Here is a 13,724-nt window from a genome sequence, read left to right as displayed (position 1 = left end):
CCACTGGCATAATGGCTAATGTAAGTGGGGATAATTATATATATTATACCCTGTCTTATGGTATTTTGGCAGGAGTATGAGGAGCCAGGCAGTTAGAGAGGAGAGTGAAAGCGCTTGCTCTTTTTGAGACAGAGATGTGCATGCGTGTATTTGTGGGAGCACACACACACACACACACACACACACACACACACACACACACACACACGCACGCACGCACGCACACACACACACACACACACACACACACACACACACACACACACACACACACACACACATGTATGTGTTTACCTCCATCTCAGCAATGGTCCAAGGGATGAATAATAGTAAGACAACAGCACCAAACAGTGGTTGAACAAGATGCCTGCATAAAGAGACAGGCATCAGAGAAGCAACAGACACAACATCTGTGTTTCGTTCCAGTCAACAAAGTGATGCTCTGAAACACAGAACACTGTTTGATGGTGCTGAATGAATTAAAAAAAATTATTTCACATTAGGAAAGTGATTACTGTAAGTATGCACATGTATATGATGCATTGTGGTTTGCTTTCTTTGTCTGAGGCAGAGAGACAATGAGCAATGATCACTAAATCCATGTCAGAGGCCCTGAGCTGTCAGGGAGCACCTCAAAGATCAGAAGGATCTATTAGGAAAGAACAGCAAAAACAATAAAATAAAATCATTAGTTAGAATTGAAACATTACTAAGTAAAAAAGTCAAATAGAAAAAAACAAAAATAAGAATTATTATGGTCATTATCAGTATTATTATTATGAGTATGATCCATATTGTGTGTGTGTGTGTGTGTGTGTGTGTGTGTGTGTGTGTGTGTGTGTGTGTGTGTGTGTGTGTGTGTGTGTGTGTGTGTGTATGGGAATGATAATGATGACCTAAGAAGAAGGGGAAGGGGAATAACTTATTTTTATTCAAAAATGATTTGACAGCCTTTTGACAAAAACAATCTAGACTTGCTGTTCATAGTAATTGCACCTTTATTATCACAACTATGAAAAAGAACAATCAAAAGAAAAGGGACAATATTGTGTGACAAAATTAAAATCATAAAATAAAAATCAATCATTTGCATGCTGGCTTTATTTAAATAAATGAAAAATATTTACTTTTTACACTTTGTAACTCTTTTCTTGTTCTTAATAAGATGATGATAATGATGATCATTATTGTTGTTGTTGCAAAGTATACAGTATCTTCACACTATAAACTTCACTATAATAGAGGAAGACTATATCACATTGTATTATTCTGGCTTCAGTTTAATTGAGTTATATACAACTTTATGTATCCCTATAAGGGCAAAATATACAGCAGCTTACCAACCAGGTCAACTCATACAGTTCGGTGCAGTACAGTGGCTGTGTGGAGAGCCAGGGACATCTGCGAGGGGCCAGTGGGAGGTGGTGGTGGTGGTAGGAGGGGGATCTTGGTGGATCTCTCCTCTCTGTGATGTTGGCGGGAGAGAATTTGCTAATTGGAGGCCCGGCGGTAAAAGCTGTTCATTAATGCCTCTGCCTCTTGGTCCCCCTTCTCAAACACCTTGCCTCATTTATTTCTGTATTTACCCACTCCCCCCCAATCCCAACACAGGACCTCAGAACACACCAAAGATTTAACATGGAACGAGGGGAAAAGGATGGAAGAAGGAGAGAAAAAGAGGTGGGGAGGGGGAGAGAAAACAGAGAGAGAGGGCGAGAAAGGGTAACTTATGCTCAATGGGAATTAACAAAGCACTTAGTAATTAAATCTAAATTGACATTCTGGTAATTAGCCTCTTGATTAGGAGCAATAACACAATTAGCCAACCAGTCTTTGCTAATTGTTAATTAGTATAAGCAAAGTTATTGTGTGTGTGGCAGAGGGAGGCATGTAAAAGAACAAATGTTAATCTGTCTCTCTTTCAACAGCCGCTTCCCCTTTCTTTTTTCTTGATGCCTCTCTATTGAGCTAGCAGGCAGGTTCATTGCCTTTCTCTTCACTGAAGCTACATTCCGAGGCAGCAGTCAGTAATTAGCTAAAAGTCTTATCGAGGATATCATCAAAAAGCAGGCTGAGCTGTGCTGGCACATCTCCATGTCTCTCTACCTTCACCGAAACATTCCTCTTCCCCGCCAGTGCTCAGCGAGGTGTCATACAGGGGGTATTTGTTCTGAATAAAGATGTGATGTGGATTAAATACAATCATGAAAGGGGAAAAAAAAGCCACGGTGCTGGAGATGAATCTTAAGGAGATGTAATTCATCTAAAAGGTTTTAGTTTATGAGGCAGAGGAACAGAACACCTCATTAAAGCCAGCGAGAGGAGAGAGGACACAGGAAAATAGATGAAGGGACAATAAAGATGTTCCAGGAAGTGGAATTTACATTGGCCACAGGTGAAACATGGGTTATTTTCAACAAGTCCATCCCTGCATCGTTTCACTCATCCGTTCATCTGAAAACACAGCAGTTGCACTTCAGCAGTAAACATTGCTATACCATTAATCTTCTGTAACTTGGCCAAATGGTTGATACGCTGGTCAAGAAGGTGGAAGATACACACTGGTATCTTGTGGTATCACATATGTGTGTGTGTGTGTGTGTGTGTGTGTGTGTGTGTGTGTGTGTGTGTGTGTGTGTGTGTGTGTGTGTGTGTGTGTGTGTGTGTGTGTGTGTGTGTACATGCGTGCGTGCATGTGGATAGGAGCATGTAACCAGCTACAGATTAGCTGGTCTCCCAACACAAATATTTGGCAGCAGGATGAGCTGTCTCAGGACGCACCAGAACATGAAATTAACCAGGAAAGGTGGAGGTGCCAGCAAGAGCTAAAGCAGCCCTGCTGAGAGGAGAGGTGTACTGGGACAAAGAGGTGGAGGGGCAGCTGCTAAGTGCCACCCAAAAGAAAATAAAAGGAGAGAAAGGGAGGGAGATGCTAGAGAAGTTAGCTCTGCTTGCAGTAAATTTATACATTTATACTAAATTTCCTGTAATGAAATTTGGAGATGAAAAATGCAAAAGGTGAGTGTGTTGGTAAGAGTGTGTGAGTGTGTAGGTGTTATAGGGTCTGTCTTGTTCCTGCTGTGTCCCACCCACTGTGGCTCTAATTGGATCCTTATTACCAGGCCAGCCTCCATCCCAGGAATGATGGATTCATACCACGCAGAATTCCATTAATCATTCCTTATTCACAGTCCACTCTGAGGAGAGGGCAAATTCATTTCTTGTCGCGCCGAGCGGCCACCATAATGAATATTCATGAAAGGAAATTTGGGGTCAGGCCTAATAAGGGAGGTAATTTGTAATTTGCGCTGTTCCCGCTCGGCTCTTGTTCGGCAGGTTAACCTATAGAACAGGCAGACACATGCGGACACAGACACCGGCACAGACACACTAGAACCCACACTTAAACATACTGTATTTTTACTCCAAACCTGCCGGGTGCCAGCAGGAGTCATGCACATATTCAGTCTTAGTTTTTGAGCATTAACCTAATATTATAGCAATATTATGAAGAATTTATGCTGAATGTCACCCCAAAAAATGCGTGCAGAAAAGTGTGCCTCTTGTGGCTTTAAACCATGGCTGTCTTTGTTCTTCCAAAACTTCAGATACATGAGCTGAAAATGCTGATGTGTTGTATTTTAATTCTCAAAAAAGATGTACCGTGTGACCCCATAAGGATTGAGGCCACACTAATCAAACAAAAGAAACTCAATCCAGCAAAAATGTGATTTAGTGAAGACTACTACTACTACTACTGCTACTGCTACTACTGGAGCCCTACAGCTGGAATAAAACAAAGAATGAAAAATGGCCTTAATTTTTGCAAAATGGCGGCTGCTCTCTGCCTGACCAAATAAGCCCTGTAGACTGTTGAACACTTTGTGAGAAATCCCTTTTAAATAAAACAGCTGCTTTAAGAGAAAAATAACAAGCTCCTTTGCTTTGCTTTCACATCATAGCACTTCACCCCCAAAAGCATTTTACTACTTCTGCAATTATGCCCACCTGGCATCACTTAAAGTCACTTAATTAATAATGTATCAATACATTTGAAGTGATTAAAATTCATGACCAGAAAGTGTTTTTAAAATAGTGCCCTTGTACCCTCAGGGTGTCCAATCAGTGCATTGCGTTCGTTAGATCAGGAAGGAATAATTAATTGTACCTGAATGTTTAGTGGGGTCAGGCAGTGGGGGCCTACCGTCCTGTGTGTGTGTGTGTGTGTGTGTGTGTGTGTGTGTGTGTGTGTGTGTGTGTGTGTGTGTGTGTGTGTGTGTGTGTGTGTGTGTGTGTGTGTGTGTGTGTGTGTGTGTGTGTGTGTGTGTGTGTGTGTGTGTTATAAATATACATACATGTGGAATAGAGGGACTCTGGCTGTCTGCATACTGTGAAGGTGTTGTGGATTTCCTGGAGACTTACCATAACATAACCGCTACTTGCCTAATCCTAATCCTAACCTTAACCTTAACCTTAACCTTACCTTAAACTAAGTCTTCACCCTAAAATGTAATGATTTACTTGTTATGGGGACTTGCATTTTGTTCCCAGAATGAAGGAGAGTTCTAACAATGTGACTGTGATATGACACACACACACACACACACACACACACACACACACACACACACACACACACACACACACACACACACACACACACACACACACTTGTCGTCCCTGCCCTTCCTCTTTGTCTCCATCATCAACCTCTGTTGGAAAGGGAAACAGCCATTAAGTAACCATGATTTAGACATGATGTCAAATACCTGTCACTCCCCCACACACAGGCACACACACATACATGCTTAACATGATTGACAGCTAAGAGGCTCCTTGCTAGGTCATCATAAGGGTTAGCACATGCTCAGAGAGACACATACCATACATGCATACATGTACACACAGGTGGCTAGTAACTAAGTAGATGTACACCAGTATTGTAGTTATGTGATGTCTTGAAATACTGGTTATTTATTTGAGTATTAACATTTTGTGCAGTTTTCAGTTTTTACAGCACTACAATTCAGATGCAAGCAATACCATACGTTTTACTTCTCTATATTTATCTAAGGGCTGCAGTTCCATCATAATTTTACATACAGAATATATGATCAATGTAAAAAAAAAATTTTAAAAAATCAAATCAATCAAAACTAATTAATAAGACCAGTCATAGAGTCACATTGAGACCCAAATGTAAAAATGCTCAATTACAGATAAAGATTCTGCATTTAAAATCTTAATTAAGTACTGAAGTAATACAGTATCAGACAAATGTACTCAAAAGTAAAAGTATACTCATAATGCAAAACGACCCTTTCAGAGTGTAATTTAATGTTGTCCATAGCAATGCATATTTTATCACGTTTTACCTATACAATTTTGATCTGCAAAGTAACTATTATTGTGAAATAAATGTAGTGGAGTAATATTTCCCACAATAATGTAATGTAGTAGAAGTCTGAAGTAAATGCTCAAGTAAAGTACAAGTATGTGATAAATGCACAGTACTTGAGTAAAAATACATTTCAGTTACATTTCACTGCCCATTTTTAAGAAATAAAAAATAGAAATAAGATTTTTTTTTTTACATCCAGTACTTACACCGCCTGCAACACTACAATGCTGCTAATTTAACACTCTGAACAAAACCTTTCTGCATAAGTTTACTTCTGATATTTACAGTACATTTTAATGCTGATGTTTCCTTGTTTTCGAGACTTTTTCTTGTAATGCAGTATTTTTTCCATTGTAAACACAGATGCAAAGATGCAGGTCAGGTACGGGGGAGTACTAACCTGTTTTTGAAGACATTCAAAATGAGCACCACTGAGCTGAACACTGAAGGGACCAGAGGAGGGCAGAGGGGTGATAAAGAAGTGCCTCTGCAAAGAAAGACAAGTGCCATTGAAGGTCTAAATAAGAAAGTGTCTTGCCATAGAGGTGAGCAGACTGGTCTGTGTTTCTCCGTCCTCTCATGTATAATACATCTTTCTCTGTTTCACCCCAAGGTTCAGAAGCCCAGGGCCCCAGAGACCAACACAGTCTTTTAAAGATATGTGCTCACTTAATCACTGAAGAAAAGGGCCCCTAGAGCTAGCCTAATATTATAATTAATTAATTCAACCAAAGAGGGGTATTAAATTTCCTCCCTCTTAGGATATCAGCTGAATACATTGACCTTTGTGGAAATCGCCCTCTAATTCGAATCAGGTTTTTGAGCCGCTCACAGACTAAACTTGTTTCTTTTTCTCTTTTCTTGTGTTTTGGTTTCTTTTGGAGTTTGTGCAAAAGAGTCAGAAAGCTTCATATGCGAGGATGAAGCTTGTATGTGAGGGTACGTGTTTGTCGCTGTATTGTGCCTCCATTTAATGTCTTGTGTATCTCTGAATGCAAGCTATGCTGTATGCATTTCCAAGATCATGTGTGTGAGTGTGTTTCTGAGCACACACACACACACACACACACACACACACACACACACACACACACACACACATATATATAGCCTATATGTATAGTTGTGTGTGATCAAAAGTGCATGTGAGTGTGAGTGTGAGTGATCCCTAGTTTTATCTCCCTGCTGTAACACAGAAAAGAACAGAAACTTTTCTTATTACCGGAGAGAGTGGTGGAATAGCAGGCAGCTAAGTCTCTGTCTATCTCTGTCTCTCTCTCTCTCAGCGGTGTAGCTGACTCCCCAGTGTACTGCGGGTCTTCAGTAACTCTGACTGAAGTTCAGAGGGGTTAGGTAGTATACTCAGGAGGAAGGGGGGAGACAAGAGGGGGAGGAGGAGGAGGGGGTTAAGTAGGATTGGAACAGTGGCAGTTTTAAAACAGAACTTTAAATCTCCACCTATGAGAAAGAGAGAGGGAGGACAATGGCGTCATGTGGCGTGCCGTTATCTTCAGGTCTGTGAAAGGTGGGAGAAGAGAGGATGAGAATAAAAAGAAGCTTGAAGAAGGGCATAAATGTGATAAAAGCTGTAGGCAATATAATCTATGCTGCTTTTCAGGGAGGTATGGAAGAAGAAAAAAACGCCAAATCTTTGCGACCTTCAGATTTTAAGTTCAGCGAAACAACTTCTCTCTCACAACAATGCCAAACGAAATGGAAGAGGATTTGCAAGATGGATGGATGAATGGATGAGTGGATGGCTGGGTGGATGGATTGGCAGATAGAGAAACAAACACAGCAAAAGAACAAATAGATGTCAGGAGCTTAGGTTTGAATGAATCCTGTGCGCCAGACCATTAGTCAGTCAGTAATCTTCATGGTTTTTTGGTTGTCAAGGACGATGTTAATGTCCATCATTTGAGGTCCCGCTCAAGATAAATTCCCAGTGTGAAAAAAACCTGCAAGGAAGATATGATGCAGGATTCGTCACTCTTATAGCCACTCCATCAGCTGCCAAAGGAAAAGATGGAGTGGTTAACCTTCAAAATGTGACAAATTCTATGTCAGATGCATTATTTATCTTAATACTGATAAGCTTAATTTAGCAGCTCTCCAACCAACCCACAAAACGAAGAGACATTACAGTATTTGTGTTCCATCTTTGATCATTCAAACAACAGTTTGTCCATTAAGGGTTAGGGTTAACTAACTGCTGGTGGAATTTAGAGACAACACCATGTCTTAATTTTACAGATGCTGCACCAGATGCGCTTCTGTCAGTGAATGACATTCACTGCAATTCCAAACAACATATTCATTTTCAGTGCTAAGAAATGTCAGTCAGGCCTTGTCGGTTTTCTGCCTTAAATGTGTTGAGGACCACTAACTCCCCCTATTGGCCATCTAGGAGGAAAGACACACTTTTAGCATCTGAGGAAAAATGACTGTAAGAACCCAGGATACATGGACTTCATTTGGTGCAAAATTGAATTTCATCAATAAAGAAGTGACCCTGAAATTATTTCAAATTTATTTTCCGTGATGTTGGGAGAGATCTAAATTATAGCTTTTACAAAATGTACCTTTATTTATTTTTTTACACCTGTTTCAAAACAACCAAAAGTCAAAGCCTCAACTGTTTTAACATAGATTAGTTTTTAGATTTTAAACTAAACTTGCTGCAGTACGTACATGTGCAATTAGTGACTCTCAGCTCAGCACCACATGCCTTTCTCTATCTTACTCTGTGCAGGCTAGCGTAAATCTCTCTATACAAGTCACTCCTCCTCTCTCTTCTGCTTCATCCTCCGCTGCAGTCTGAGCAAAAGTCAGAATGAACGATAAAGACCAGACCACAGCCCACCACCCAGTCCTCACCTCTCCTGCAGCTCATCTCTTCACCTCCACACACATGAAAAGACCGATCCTTCCACGCCACTGTTAATGGCGGGGACATTATTTATCTCTCCAGCCAATTTGAGCTCCTTTTCTTTCAGGAATAGAGGCACAAGGGGTTGAAGGGAGTCAGTGAGGAGTATTAAATATGTAGAGGAAGATGGACAAAGGTGCAGCAGAATAAAGAGGGGCAGGAGAGGTGGGAATAAAGAAGGACAGGGGGTGTTCGGCGACGGCGTCGAGGCCGAGTTAGTTAGTGAGAGAGTGTGAGGGACAGAGAAAGAAAGGAGTAGTTGTCTTGACTGTTGGATGGGTGTTTGTAAGCTCTCAGGTTTGACCTTTTAAAGTGGCAAAGCTACTTTTACTATGTCTGACTGCCTTTATTCAACCCTTTTTATCACTCAACTGAGAGCCAACATAAAATTAGAATGGTTCTGAACTGGAAATGTGTGTATGTAAACACACATTATGTAGCCTATATCCTAATTAAGACCTTTGGAAATAGATTTGAGGAATAAAGAGTTTCAGAGGTGCTCCAAAAACTTTACAACAAACTTGAATGTGCTGATGAATTATGGAGCTAAAATCAATGTTGTGTCATCGTGCCATCTTCATTAGAGGCTTTTTGATAGCGGGCCATCAGGTCCTACAGGAGTATGTATGCCTGCAAGAGCTATAAAAAGTGTCTCCAATCGCCATCCATATGGTAAAAGACAGTATTTTTGGTGTGACTTCCAGTCACAGAGAATGTACGGTGAGTGGCCTGAGAAGAAGAGATCATAAAGCAGACTGTGATTGACGGTATCTTAATGGAGGAGGACGGATCAATAAGTAATATCAGCAGGTTTTAATTCAAGGCAACACACATAAACCTTTACCAACTTCACAATGTCACACAGTGTTCATAAAAGTTTTCTCCACATCCCCTCGGACAAAAAGATAAATCCATCAAAACGTCGTCTCAGTTTTATGGTCCGCCCTCCTCTCTTCTTTCCCTCCTTACATCTCCCCCCTCATCTCCATTTTGATGTCTGTCTATTAGTAGAGGGTGAGGCCTTTCCTGCTCTCACATCCAGGGGCTAAATTAGCTCAATCAGCCCCCTTTCACCTCTCTTCCGTGGGCTTCAAGCTGAGTGACACACTGCTCCCCTGGGAGGGAGGGAGGGAGGGAGGGAGCGAGGACACATACACACATACGGAGCCCAGCGGCCAGAAGAAGAAGGATAGGGTTGAGGGAGGGAGTTAGGGTGGCAGGTAGAGGGAGACATTGGGGTGAGGAGGAGAAAGAATGAAAAGGAGGATTGGTTAGAGGAGAGAATGAAGCGTCATTTCTCCCCGCTCAGATAGAGGATCCATCCTCAGCTCAGAATAGAGCTCCTTGTTAAACATTAAGAGAAACTCAGTGATTATTTTACTTCTCCCTTTTCATCACCCTCTGCATAGCACGGTGGTGCTCAAGGTGCTGTGCCAAACCCACTTCATGAGGCCCAACCATCAGAAAAAGAGGTGATGAGTGTTTCTCAGTGTGTCCCTCCTCACTCCACAACCAGCAAACTATGCCAGGGCCAAACTCCCGTGCCAACATCTCTGAAATTGCACTTTCATGTTTGATTTGCCTCAACCCTTCCTCTCTCTCCATCTTACTAAACAGCCACCCAAGTATCTGTGGAAGTGCAAGGCAGGCACTTCTGCTGCGGTAATAGCAGTGCGTGTATGTGTGTTGGGGGGGAAGAGATGGGCGAAAAGGTGGTGATCAGAGTGAGCCATAAGATCTACTCTTTGCAGCTCTACAGGGATTTATTAGACTGGGGAGTACATTAGCATCATAAAGACCTAGGAGAATGGGCCTGTGGATGGGCTGCAGAAACCACCACTACACTTTAACATGTTCAACGGCATCAGTGTGTGTGTGTGTGTGTGTGTGTGTGTGTGTGTGTGTGTGTCTGAGGAATAAGATTACCCCGATTTAACTTAAGAAAGGCTGTTAAATGGTTTTATGGATCATCCTAAAGCAGCTCTGTACTAATACATCAGGAGATGATGGAAAGAGCTGCAAAAAAAGTAGAAAAGAGGCCAAATAAATAAACCAATACATTTGTCAAAATCTTTATATTTCCCCTTGTTAAATGTATGCACTGGGAACACTGTCCTGCTATGCTGGGATTAATAAAAGAGTTTTAATTCACCAGAAAAAAAAAATTGCAATCAATATCCCCAACAGTTGCTGCTGTTTTCTGCACAAAAACATACTGTGCATCACTCAACTGCTCGCCATTTGTAAACAAGCAAAAATTAAAAGGTTAAGAGGTTTCACGGCAGCTCAGTCCTTTCTGTGACTGCTTTGACGGTGGTATCACCTATAGGTATCACAGAAGAGTTGAAGGAGACACGGGGGCCGGCGTTTTCTACAATATAGATCTCTGGTGCTCCCTGGTGGACATACAACGTAACAACGTTATTTTATCTGTCGTCTGCCTATACAGTATGTGCAATCTATTCTTCAACTACACTCCAACGTTTTAACTGTACTGTCACAAAATCTATCTCTCAGAATAGCCAAGTATCACATTCAGGTTTTTGTTTTTTTATTCATAGTTGGGTTTTATTTCTAAATGCTAAAGGAGCATTTACAATTTATTTAGATGGGATGCATGTGCATTTCATCACCAAATTTTCTCCTACATCTTAGGAGGACATTGCATTGACGTGCATTCTTTACCAGGAGACTTAACCTTAACAAGTTGCAAACCTAAAACTGAATGGTTACAGATGAGACAGACATGTTTTCAGGCAAAAATATTCTGCTTGTTATGAGTTTTTTTCTTTCAAAAAACCAATAGATAGATAAAATAATTCTTTTCATATTCCAGAATCTAACATGCTAATATTGTTCATTTCAAAAGTGCCGGACAGAAAATGTCTCCTACTTAACTAAAAGTCCATTCTCAGTGTATGTGCACTGTAATGCTTCACATTCCCACATCACACTTGTCTAAGTCTCATGCTGCACAACAATTGGCTTCAAAGCTAGTTGTAAAGTGTCACACAATCAGCTCACACATATACATTTTAAACTCAGACTTAAGGCGAGCACAGAGAAACTCTCTTCAGCAGATTAATTTAAAAAAAGGTCAAATTCTGCACATACCATCATTATGCACAGTGAGGGTCAAACATCTAAGTCACAATAAGCAAAACACATTTTTGAGTGAATGGAGACTTTAACCTTGTAGGGGACCACACACACACACACACACACACACACACACACACACACACACACACACACACACACACACACACACACACACACACACACACACACACACTTCTCAAGTCACATCAATAAAAAAAAACACTAAAAGCCAGTGAATGGATTCTGGTAAAACATTTTATATTCTCAGTAAAATCAGAAACACTTTCCCTGTGTAGTTTGCCTGCAGAGCACCCTCTAGTGGAAGAGTAGATGAGGCCTGAGCAGCTCTTTGGAGTGTTGGCTGGGTGAAAGTACAACAAAAGTCAAACTGTGGCTGATAGGGAAAAGGCACAACTCTGGCAGACAGACAGAGACCAACGCAGAGTCAGTGATACCACGCCATGGCAACCACAACTCCTCGTCTCAGAGTTTGTGAAGTCAGTCGTCTTCCATTCTCCATGGAAACCAAAGTCAGGGAGGAAGGAGGCATGGCGAAAACGCCGACCTGCTTCGGTCTGACCAGAACCAGTAGTAAAGCTTACATTCATACAATGAGCAATTTGAATTCAATCAAATCAAATAATCAAGTTTCTGTCTGGCTCCAAAAAGTTAAAATAGAGATAAAAATAAAAACCCAATCATATAAAAATGGCATCATAAATGTACATAACCTCTTCATAAAGTCAGTTGAAATCAGGAAGTTTATAAACGGCAACTTACTCCTTCTCCAATAAAACATTGGTGGTGTGTGTGCCTTTACAGTGTGCATACTGAAAATGGCTCTGAGAAAAAAGGGTAGTTTTGGAATAAAATTGAAATAGAACTAAAACAAATACAAATAAAATACATTTAAGTGGCTTAGTGGCATATAACATCTGAAATAAATCGTATTCAATAATTCTTCCATGTACAAAGTCAAAACAACAATATAGTTTCCAGTGCTTTGGGAGATATAATAATGAAGAACAAACTATAATAATAAAGAAAACAAACACTTCTTTTAATCAAAAAAAAAAAAAAAAATCACCATCAAAGTTTTTTTTTTTTCCTACTTTTATCAGTACTGATCATAAGCTATATCAAATCAAAGCCAAGCCCCAGGTCTACCACAGCAGAGATACAAGTCAGGTCCAACTCAGCCTTCTCCAACCATCGCCGTGACAACTGTAACTAGTAGGACAGCAGATGTTCATTAGGTGGCACTTTGGACAGCAGACCTGAGTTTCACCTCTGCAGCTGGCAGCTTCATTCAGCTCGTCCGGGGAGAGACTGAAGCACAGGAGACTTGTTTACAAGCTGATTTGAAAACAGCCTCACGGCTGCACTGTATGTATTGTTTGTACGTGTTCATCATGTGTGTGTATTAGGTGAGCATCTGCCCGTTTAACGCATGCCTGTTTGTGAACTGAGTGAGAGCGAGAATGCATGCAAGTGTGTGCTTTTACAGTGAAGACTACACTACTTACGCTGCCAGCTAAGACAAACTAACTCTTTCTCTCTACAGTATTAAACCCTGTCACCAAATGTTTCCTTCACCTGGGCCTCTCGTGCAAGCTGGGCCCTACAAATTCAATTAGCGAGAGAAAAATTAAACGTTTATCTCCTGCAACAACAAAGGTATAGATGGTACAGAAGCTAACTCTAAAGCATTTACAGGCATAATTGAAGTTGATATTAAATCTAAACTCAGGTTAGGATCTCCAACCTATGAAAACACGCCTTTGAAGAGCAGCAGCTGCAAAAATGAAAAGGCACATTGATAGGGGTCATGAGCCGGACACAGTTCAGGTTAACATCTGCTACTGCTTAAAAATGATCCGGCTTGTGTATTCTGTTACAGTACCTGAGTATTTTGACACCTCACAGTTGTGGACGACACGCTGTATTCTGGAGACCATCCAAATGTTTTCTCTACTCCCTCAAAGGTCATGGCAGTGTCAAGTGTTGAAAGGTGTAGAAACTGGGGGACAGCAGTGTGTGTTTGCATGTGTATGTGTTTGTGAGAAGACCACAATTACAGCTAGAAGTGGGGTATATGCAATAAATTAAAGGGGCTTTGCTGAATGCTGGATTATCTGCCTCCTCCAGTGAGTTTTAAAATGTGGACACTTGAAGAACACATTTCAGTTTAGCAGGTTAACACAGATCGCTGTCAAACACCAAACAGCTTGTGCTAGAGGCTAAAACCGACACTGGAATAACAAATGGTGGAAGAGAACAATCTGACTGGAC

The sequence above is a fragment of the Sander vitreus genome, chromosome 4 (genome assembly GCF_031162955.1).
Source record: "Sander vitreus isolate 19-12246 chromosome 4, sanVit1, whole genome shotgun sequence".
In the NCBI taxonomy this organism is placed as follows: Eukaryota; Metazoa; Chordata; class Actinopteri; order Perciformes; family Percidae; genus Sander; species Sander vitreus.
The sequence above is the reverse complement of the archived record's forward strand: the minus strand, read 5'-3'. Positions refer to the sequence as shown.